Source organism: Sciurus carolinensis, chromosome 10 (assembly GCF_902686445.1).
Source record: "Sciurus carolinensis chromosome 10, mSciCar1.2, whole genome shotgun sequence".
In the NCBI taxonomy this organism is placed as follows: domain Eukaryota; kingdom Metazoa; phylum Chordata; class Mammalia; order Rodentia; family Sciuridae; genus Sciurus; species Sciurus carolinensis.
The window spans coordinates 3,938,178-3,949,323 of NC_062222.1; the positions used below are offsets into that span (position 1 = coordinate 3,938,178).

Consider the following 11,146-nt stretch of genomic DNA (forward strand, 5'->3'; position numbering starts at 1 on the left):
AAAAAACATCAGGGAGAAGATAAAAAAATTCTTAGAGGTCAATGAGAATGACGATACAACATATCAAAATCTCTGGGACACTATGAAAGCAGTACCAAGAGGAAAATTCATTGCATGGAGCGCATTCCAGAAAAGAATGAAAACTCAACAACTAAATGACCTAACATTACAATCAAAGCCCTAGAAAAAGAACAGAATAACAGCAAAAGTAGTAGAAGACAGGAAAAAATTAAAATCAGAGCTGAAATCAATGAAATTGAAACAGAAGAAACAATTCAAAAAATTGACAAAACAAAAAGTTGGTTCTTTTGAGAAAGTAAACAAAATAGACAAACCCTTAGCCACACTTACAAAGAGAAGGAGAGAGAAAATTCAAATTACTAAAATTCGTGATGAAAAAAGAAATATCACGACAGACACCACTGAGATACATAACATAATGAGAAGCTACTTTGAAAATCTGTATTTCAACAAAATAGAAACTACCGAAGACATTGACAAATTTCTAGAGACATATGCTCCTCCCAAACTGAACCAGGAGGACATACACAATTTAAACAGATCAATATCAAGCAATGAAATAGAAGAAGCCATTAAAAACCTACCATCCAAGAAAAGCCCAGGACTAGACGGATTCTCAGCCGAGTTCTACAAGATCTTCAAAGAAGATCTCATTCCAATACTTCTCAAAGTATTCCAGGAAATAGAAAAAGAGAGTACCCTCCCAAATTCATTCTATGAATCTAATATCACCTTCATACCCAAACCAGGAAAAGACACATCAAGGAAAGAAAATTTTAGACCAATATCCTTGATGAATATAGATGCAAAGATCCTTAACAAAATATTGGCAAACCGTATCCAAAAACATATTAAGAAAATCGTGCACCACGATCAAGTGGGGTTCATCCCTGGAATGCAAGGATGGTTTAACATCCATAAATCAATAAACATAATCCATCATGTCAATAGACTTAAGGATAAGAATCATATGGTTATTTCAATTGACACAGAAAAAGCGTTCAACAAAATACAACACCCCTTCATGCTCAAAACACTAGAAAAAATAGGGATAGTAGGAACATTCCTGAACATTGTAAAGGCTATTTATGCTAAGCCCATGGCCAACATCATTCTTAATGGAGAAAAACTAAAACCATTCCCTTTAAAAATGGGAACAACACAGGGATGTCCTCTTTCACCACTTCTATTCAACATTGTCCTCGAAACTCTAGCCAGAGCAATTAGGCAGAATAAAGAAATTAAAGGGATACGAATAGGAAAAGGGGAACTTGAGCTGTCACTATTTGCTGATGAAATGATTCTATATTTAGAGGATCCAAAAACCTCCTCCAGAAAACTAAAGCATTTTTATACACAAGTAAGTGATGAAACAGCTGAAAGAGAAATGAGGAAAAAAACTCCATTTGCAATAGCCTCAAAAAAATAAAATAAAATACTTGGGCATCAGTCTAACCAAAGAGGTAAAAGATCTCTACAATGAAAACTACAAAACATTGAAGAAAGAAATTGAGGAAGACCTTAGAAGATGGAAAGATCTCCCATGTTCTTGGATAGGCAGAATTAATATTGTCAAAATGGCCATACTACCAAAAGTGCTATACAGATTCAATGCAATTCCAATTAAAATCCCAATGATGTACCTTACAGAAATAGAGCGAGCAATCATGAAATTCATCTGGAAGAATAAGAAATCCAGAATAGCTAAAGCAATCCTTAGCAGGAAAAATGAAGCAGGGCGTATTGCAATACCAGAACTTCAACTATACTACAAAGCAATAGTAACAAAAACAGCATGGTATTGGCACCAAATTAGACAGGTAGATCAATGGTACAGAATAGAGGACATGGACAAAAACCCAAATAAATACAATTTTCTCATACTAGTCAAAGGTGCCAAAAATATGCAATGGAGAAAAGATAGCCTCTTCAATAAATGGTGCTGGGAAAACTGGAAATCCATATGCAACAGAATGAAACTAAACCCCTATCTCTCACCCTGCACAAAAATCAACTCACGATGGATCAAGGACCTTGAAATCAGACCAGAGACCCTGCATCTTACAGAAGAAAAAGTAGGTCCAAATCTTCACCTTGTTGGCTTAGGATCAGACTTCCTTAACAGGACACCCATAGCATAAGAAATAAAAGCAAGAATCAATAACTGGAATAGATTCAAACTAAATAGCTTTCTCTCAGCAAAGGAAACTATCAACAATGTGAAGAGAGAGCCTACAGAGTGGGAGAATATCTTTGCCACTAATGCTTCAGATAAAGCACTAATTTCCAGAATACATAAAGAACTCAAAAAACTCTACACGAAGAATACAAATAACCCAATCAACAAATGGGCTAAGGATATGAACAGACACTTCACAGAAGAAGATCTACAAGCAATCAACAAACATATGAAAAAATGTTCACCATCTTTAGTAATAAGAGAAATGCAAATCAAAACTACACTAAGATTCCATCTCACCCCAAGTAGAATGGCGATTATCAAGAATACAAGCAACAACAGGTGTTGGCGAGGATGTGGGGAAAAAGGTACACTCATACATTGCTGGTGGGGCTGCAAATTAGTGCAGCCACTCTGGAAAGCAGTGTGGAGATTCCTTAGGAAACTTGGAATGGACCCACCATTTGACCCAGCTATCCCACTCCTCAGCCTATACCCAGAGGACTTAAAATCAGCATACTACAGGGATACAGCCACATCAATGTTCATAGCTGCTCAATTCACAATAGCCAGATTATGGAACTAAACTAGATGTCCTTCAATTGATGAATGGATAAAGAAACTGTGGTATATATATACAATGGAATATTACTCAGCTATAAGGAATAATAAAATTATGGCATTTGCAGGCAAATGGATGAAATTGGAGAATATCATGCTAAGTGAGATAAGCCAATCTCAAAAAACCAAAAGACGAATGATCTCACTGATAAGTGGATGATGACACATAATGAGGGGTGGGAGGGGGGCAAGAATGGAGGAAGCAGGGACTGTATAGGGGGAAAAGAGGGGTGGGAGGGGTGGGGGGAAGGAAAAAAATAACAGAATGAATCAAACATCATTACCCTAGGTAAATGTATGATTACACATATGGTATGCTGTTACTCCATGTTCAAACAGAAACAACATGTATCCCATTTGTTTACAATAAAAATAAAGTAAAATTAAAAAAAACATAAAAAAAAAAAAAGAACCTGCGGAAATTGAAGAGTGGAAGGTCAGGGCAGGCCTGTGCCCGGCTGCACCTCCCCATGTTCCTCCCCAGGGAGTGCTCCCAGTTCCTCATGTCCTCCCGTGGCCCTGAGTCACCCTCAGTCAGTGGTTAAGCCTTGGGACTCAGAAGTCACTCCAGCTATGTTGCTGCTCAGTAACACCTGAGGTTGTCTCTCGGGCTCATTTTCCTTCTGTCAAGCTTAACTCCATTTCAGAAGCCTCTGACTAGTTTTCCACAGGGGGAAGAAATGGCCGAGAGCTTCCACAGGTGGATACTCTGACAGGCATTTGTATTATTCTAAGACTATTGACCTTCCGGCAGAAATATGAACATCTGGTCTACTTATAATGGTCCGAGACCTGTCCAAGACTGTAAGCACGGTTTTAGTGTATATTCCCGTAACCAAAGGGTCTTTCTGGTATATTTCTGGAAACATAGAATTTTTTTCATTAAATTGATTTTCTGCATTTGAAATTCTTAATTTAAATAAAGACTTTCTTGAACTATATATGTAAATAAGCAAATGAATTAAAATCCTGGCATACTTAGCAGCTGGTAAGGGCAACAACATTAAAGGTCAGAAGAAGAGGCATCTCAGAAGAAGGAAGCAAAGGAACAGTGAGAGAGGACAGGGTGAGAGGGACCCACTGTCAAGGAAGCCCAGGGAGGAGAGGGCGATTTCATAGAGGAAGACGCTTCCTTTCGCAGTGTTGCTGCGGGTGCGGTGATAAAATGAATGTGTGGGAGTCATTCACTGACATGTGACCCAACGCCATGACAAGAGCCAGACCCCAGGCGGTCCTGTCTGTAACAGGTGACATCTCCCTTGAGAAAGCCTGATCTCATCCTAAATTGGAGGAACTCCACAAGAACCAAACATCAGTAATGAAATAAGATACCAGCAAAGACCATCGGCCTAGGTTTTGATTAAAGGTTAACTGAGGCTTAGGAGAAAACACATAGAAATTACTCTTGATTTTCAAATACAAATTCCAGATCTTTGGGTTTCTACATCAGAACCCAAGACTTTGAAGCACAGCACTGCTACGAGGCCACCTCTTCAGCGGGAGTCCACACGCCTACATGAGGATTTCATCAACCCAGGGCTTTGTGAACCTTATCAGGATTTTTTCCCTATACAATATATTTAACAAGTTGACTAAGGCAAGAGAAATTTGCCAGCTAGTTTTGATGTCAAATCTTGACCACTTTGATATAATTAATAAATTTTGAACCATACTTTTGTTTACTAACCTGGAGTATTGGGCATATTTCATAGAAAATGGCAATCGCTATCACAATAATTCATTGTTGCTATATTAACCTGCGGTGTCCTGGAAACAGAGATTACTTAATATTCCCCAAGACAAAGATAGTAAGAATTCTTTCTTTTTTTTGTACATCTATCTTTACTAGAAACCTTGACAGCAAGTCCCTCCTTTATATTAAGGAAAAGTTATCACAGGAAGAGGTTTCAAAATGCTACCAGCCCTGGCTTCTGTCATGGTCTCTTTGGGGCAGCCGTGCGGATAGGAGGCAGGGTTATTCTGGGTCCAGGCTAAGTGGATTAGCCACTCATTTGCACAGGTCATTTATTAAGTTCAATTATTAAGTGGGAGATAGATTCAAGAGAATTTTATAAGAAAGAAGAAAGGTAAGGTGTTGGCCTCTTTTCAGAGGGAAGCACACGCATGTGAATAAGTTTAGTAGTAAGAAAGGAAAGGGAATTTAATTGTTTGATGTTAAGTCTGGGGAATGCACTCTCTACAGAGAGAGAAATAAAAATAAATTTGTTCAGCTATATTCAATGCTTAGCCAGAGAGAAAATTCAGAGGAAAGAACGCAGCTCCTACAGTCCTTGAAATGTAAATGGAGACCTGGTCGCTTTGAGTTCTGCAGACTGGGTCAGGCAGGTCTGCCTGTGCCCCAGTGACTGTATGAGACTGAGACCCAACTTGGCTGAGATGGGTGCAAAGTTTAGAATCCTGGGAAGAAAAGATCCTAATTGGGAATTCAGAGAAAATCTCTATTTTAAGAAGGGGAAATGCCTGGGGGAGTTTCCTAGTTTAAATATGTGTGTCCCCGCCAGGCTTCTAGCCCTCCAGAAACAGCCTGGTCTCTGCTCCCTGGGGGGACGGATGGAAGCCCACAGAACTTGGCTGCTTCCTGCTCAGGCAGAGCCCCTCAGGGCCGGGCCTCTTGATGGGGGAGAGATAGCCCAGGGATTGGAAACCCAATGGCAGGCTGTGGGAATTTAGTTTGGACTGTAATAGAAACTTGTTTTTATGTTGATTTGTGGTTTCTGGATGATTTGAGCAGGAGTCTTAGAAATGCTGTTAAGAGCTTTAGATCTAAGAGTCAGAAATGCTCGTCCTCCAGGACCCGGTCTTCTGGGGAATTGTTGGTTGGTAAAAAAGAAAAGGATTCAGAAACTAGCCCCAAGCATGTTTCTGTGGACATAGGGACACCTGATAGTGGAGGCAAAGTTTCTATTCAGAGGATGGGAAGGTATTCAGATGTAGAGGAAATGGAGTTAACAGTTAACGTGGGATTTCAGTAATCTACATTTGAAAGGTCCTACTCCAGTGTCTTGTTCTGCCCCTGGAGAAATCAGGAGACCAAGGATTCTGACTATTGCTAATATGGCAGAGAAGGAATTAGCAAAATTCAGGTTATACCCTATTTTTTTTTTAATTATTTTTTTTAGTTGTTGATAGAGCGCTTGCCTAGCATGTGTAATACAAAGCCGATCTCCCGCCCCTTCCATTGCACCACAACCTAACTTGCCAGTCTGAAAGTTGCTCTGCCCACCCCTTACGTTGCAGGAATTTCCGGCCTACACTACAGCCATTTCCTGCTTCCCACGCTACATCCTAGCTTGTCAGTCTGAACATGCTAGCTAGCTATTGCTTCATCAGTCAGCTTGCAAGTATTCTCCTCCCCTATTGGTTCCTTCCAGCCCGGGAGATTCCAACATCTGGGAGAAGCGTCCACGCCATCTTTCTCTTTCCTTTCTTTTCCAACCCCTGAGTGGACGCGCTATTCGTCCGCATAATAAAGTCTCTTGTGTGAGGTCCTGTGTCCGTCATGGATTTCTGGGAGCTATTGTTGAACTGCAACTGAGACGGGCGTACGGAGCGCCAGTTCCGTCAGAAGGGCTGGAGCCTCCGCGGGTCCCGAGCTGAGCTGCATTTTTCCTTACAGCATGTATACCCTATTTTTGAGCAAAATGATTCTCAAAGTTCTGAGGGGACAAAAAGAACTCACTATTCCTTTTACAATATTAAGGGAGTTAAAATTTGCACATAGAACAAATACGCCATTTGTACTAAACCTCTTACAATTAACATGTAATGAGGCCCTACCACTCCTACTGGGTACTCCTGCCTTTCTGAAGGTATTTAACAGGGAAATGCAATTGGATAGAGCATTGTTCAGATCAGGTGGAAATTAATACACTGAATGGAGTTCAGATTACCTTGGATATGCTTACCGGCTCAGGACAATTTGCTGATTTGGGACAACAAATGACTTATGACTTACAAACTCATGCTAAAGTAAGTGCATGTGCACAAAGAGCATGGAGAGAATTACCTGTCAGAGAAAAAACTCTAAACCCCAGGCAAATTTGGCCAGGGCCAGAGGATAATGTTTCAGACTTTGTAACAATGAACCTGGACAGTGTTGCCTCAAGGATTTGGAGATAGCCCTCACCTGGTCGGACAAACTCTAGCTAAGGACTTAACAAGATTCAGAGATAAAACATTTGTAATTGTTCTCCAACAAGTAGATGACATCCTTAATGTGCTACCACACAGGAGAAATATCAAGGCCATTACAGAGGCTTCCTCGGGACAGCTGGATACTGCAGGCCTTGGATTCCCGGGCATAGGGAATTAGCTAAGCCTCTTCACAGCCTCCCCAAAAAACTCTACACCAGGGAGCAACTGCCCTGAAGTAAGAACCAAAACATACTAAAGGTTTTTAAAATATCAAAAGTTGTTCTCAACCTACCTAAGGAATGAGATTTAACCTGTTTGTCACTCAGAGAAAAGTAACCCTAAAAATAGTCACCCAGAACTGCTGGATAGGCAGCCTTGGGCAAATCAGGTCAATAGCTCATGGCATACCTCAGTAAGGAGCTTAGCATAGTAGCTTCATTCTCAAAAGTAATGGAAAATAAGGTTTCATAATTTTCTTTGACATCAAACCTGTCCTAAAAATAAGAAATGGTTAAAATGCCCTTGGCATCAATATTTTGCTGGAACCACTACTCTCTTTTAGTTCCTTACTGGTCTCAGTGAAGGCTTATGTTGAAATGTAGATGGAGAAGCCTGCAAACTCACTAGGAGACCACTCAGACCCAAGGGGGAAAAAAAAGAAAAGATTTTTTTTCTGAAGTTGATAAAAGATATTCTGATTGTGCTTTTTGCTGGATTAATCTTTTGTTTTGTAGGGATGATTTTAAAGGTGAATAACAATCATCAGGACAAAAGTTGGCAACCTGAATTATTTTGAAGTTTTTCTTTTTATATCTTAAATTCTTAGACAAATTAAATCAATGTTTAATGCATGTTTGTTCATTGTTATGTAGCTTCATTTACAATAGATTATAAAAATTTCCTTTTTTGACTGATCTATAAATGTGTGCACACAATGGCTATATTTACATGATTTCAAAATTTACTTACATTCAATGAGCATGCTTATATTTTAAAATAAAAATAAAAATGGATTCATATAACTTTAATTCACATGAATCAATGAGATTTAACTTATATTGGGTAAATAACTAAAAATAAAAAAGGCTTCTTTATAATTATTAACTCACATTTTTCCAGGTAAAAAGGCTTCTTACTTAATTCACATTTTCCCAAGAGGTCAAATAAATAATAAAATCGTGAAATTCTATAATATTTAAGATCTATATCCCTTGTTTCTAATTTTTTTAGCAGGAAATAAGTTATTAATATTATTATTTACATTTGTTTGATATCTTGACTTTTGCAATTATGAATAAATAAATTTAATTTGAGGTAAATAAAATTAATTATCTAAGCTTTTATTACAGGAGATAATTGATTTACAAGAATCAATTCTTGGATGCTCAAAGATCGTTGGTTGGGACATCATCACTAAATATGAAAAGAGATACTCTTAGCTAAAATATACTTAAACATTAGACATATAATATACAAGAAGGTATAAAACGCCTTTATTCTCTATGTTCTCACTGAGAACCAAGGTACTAGCACTTAAACTATAAGGTGTGATATGTGTCTAAAAAGAAATTTTTTTTTCACCTGATAAAATAGAAGACTATATAACATGTTGAATAAATTAAAACAAAATTTGTGCAAAATAATTTTCATAAGATTTACATGTAATTAAATTGGCTATATATGATTGGCTATATATAATTAAATTGGCTATTTTTAATTAACACAATCAGTTAAGGTTATTAAAAGATTTTTATTCTTTAAATTCTACTACATTTCTATCATAAAGGCTATTTACAAATATAGATAAGACCTTTCACTAATTCCTATTAATTGGACTTTCTAACTAAAGGACAGAAGAAAAAGAAAATACTATTAATATCTCATTCTAAAAAAATTTTTTTTATGCCTGTTGAATTTCTATTATTAAAAAAAGGCGCCGGCGCCATGGCTTAGCTGGTTAAAGTGCCTGTCTAGTAAACAGGAGATTCTGGGTTCGAATCCCAGTGGTGCCTGAGTTAGCAAGGACTGGTATATTATAGGGTGGGGAGGTAGCTCAGCTGGTAGAGTGCTTGTCTTGTAAGCACAAGGCCCTGAGTTTGATCCCCAGTACCGCAAAAAAAAAAAAAAAAAAAAAAAAAAAAAAAGGCTAATTTCAAAAATATTATGGTTTATGAATTTGGTTAAATAATAAGTGTTATTTTAAAATACCACCTTGCATTCCAAATTTCAAATTTCTCTTTAAAAGCCAAATTTTATTAATATGAAAACATCAATGGCTATATTTTAATTAACCATGGTAATTAGTACTAACTTATTATGTTAAATATACCCTTGTTTTCCAGATAAAGAAGTCTTTAAATATAAGATTTAAAGAAACATTTTACTAAGCTGATGCTCCCCAAAATAAAGCTTTTGCAATAATAGCCTCTTACAAACTTATATAATAGTAACAAATTAATTAATAAATTTATTATATCACTTAATATTTTAAGATTAAATAACTATAAGTTGTACATTTTTTACATTACTCTCTATACCAAGAAGTAAACTTAGCTATACTTTTAGAGGACATTCAGGAGATACTGGCTTATTTAAAGTTTAACAATATGGGATATAGAAGTGCTGCATCTATTTCCTATTACTCTGACACTTGACATGGTTCTGTTGGAGTAGAGGACTCAACACTTGACATGGTTCTGTTGGAGTAGAGGACTGAACACTTGACAGGGTTCTGTTGAAGGATCAGCCTCCCTCTTGGGGGCCACAGGCGTGGCATGTCTCCATATGCAGTTGCTTTTTAATATTAATAATCAATATATCATTAGAACTTATTGGAAAAACATTGGGAAGGTTTTACTGTATTAGGACACAAAATAGTACACAATAAAAATTTAGTAGTAATACATAGATAAAATATATAAAAATAAGCAATTGTAGCTATGTTCAAGTTAAAAGGAGCCTGTGATTACTTTAGTATAATAATTTCTAAATATAGATGGATAAAGAGGCATTCCTCTGAGCTTGGATGTGGTGTTCAGCCTTTGTTGCTTTCCTAGTTTTAATAATTGATTCTAGAGATACTTTACATAATAAAAATATTTAGGTTAGTCATAAATATAATTTGTGTTTTTCCTATGTTTAGTCTAATTCTTTGAGAATCAAAATAAGATTGTAGTCCACCATTAAATGAAATAGAATAGACTAAATATTAACTATAAGTTGATTTCTTTGTCCTTTGTTAATAATAGTAAAAGCTTTTCACTATTAAACACTGAAGTTCATGGTAAGGGTAATTTCTCAGAAAATCTAGTGACAAATTTGTTCTGGAAATTAAAAGTTAACAGATCAAGGTGCCCTTAATTTAGCTGGGGGACAAGTTTGTTTTAATCTAGCTGGGAAATAAGGTTGTTTTGATCTAAGCTATCATACAGAAAGAATGTGTACTCTGAGATTGTACTTTTGAAAGTTTTTTTTTATTTTAAACTAACCATAAATGATATAATCATTACTAAAGAAAAAATGTATAAATGGGCTGGCAGAAAAATGAAGATAGAGATTCAGCCTCAGAACTCTTTGTGTCTCTGTCTGCGGTTTCTCCACTGCGCTGACACCTCCCATCCACCTAGGACCCCTGACTGCTGCTAGGGCTGAACCCCGGCATAGAAGTATTTTGACACCTTCCCCCAAGCTCTTGGCTTGTCTGTTTCATGTTTCAGATGTGACATTATATTATCCTACTTAATTTATATTAATCCAAAGAATTATATGTGGAAGTTTTATAAAATGATATTCAGATAAAGAGGCTAAATATGGTTTCAAGATTAAGGTACCTTCCCTAGATTTTGTCAAGAGATCTACTTAGGAAAAATTAAATACACATTAAGAACATTTTTTTGAGGTTCTGAAAACTATTAACATTTGCTACATCTTCTAAACTGCTTTCCATACATAAGCTCAGAGATATTCATATTTTGTACATACAAAATTATATTGTTAATTTTAAAGTTTATAATATTGTTTTAGATTGCACATAATTAGTATTCTTTTACAACATTACTTTTAATGCCAGATTTTTGTCATATATTTCATTTATCCAAAACCCTATGTTGGACATTTGGATTATTTTTACTACTTTAAAAACAAGGTTATTGTGTATGATTACATGAATGG

At 36.6% G+C, this 11,146-nt stretch overlaps 1 non-coding gene across 1 annotated transcript; it reads left to right on the forward strand.

The window, feature by feature from the left end:
- Positions 1–8,914: 8,914 nt before the first annotated feature.
- Positions 8,915–8,988, forward strand: Trnat-agu (transfer RNA threonine (anticodon AGU)). The gene has a single exon. It is a non-coding gene; the product is annotated as a tRNA-Thr (tRNA).
- The last annotated feature ends 2,158 nt before the right edge of the window (positions 8,989–11,146 follow it).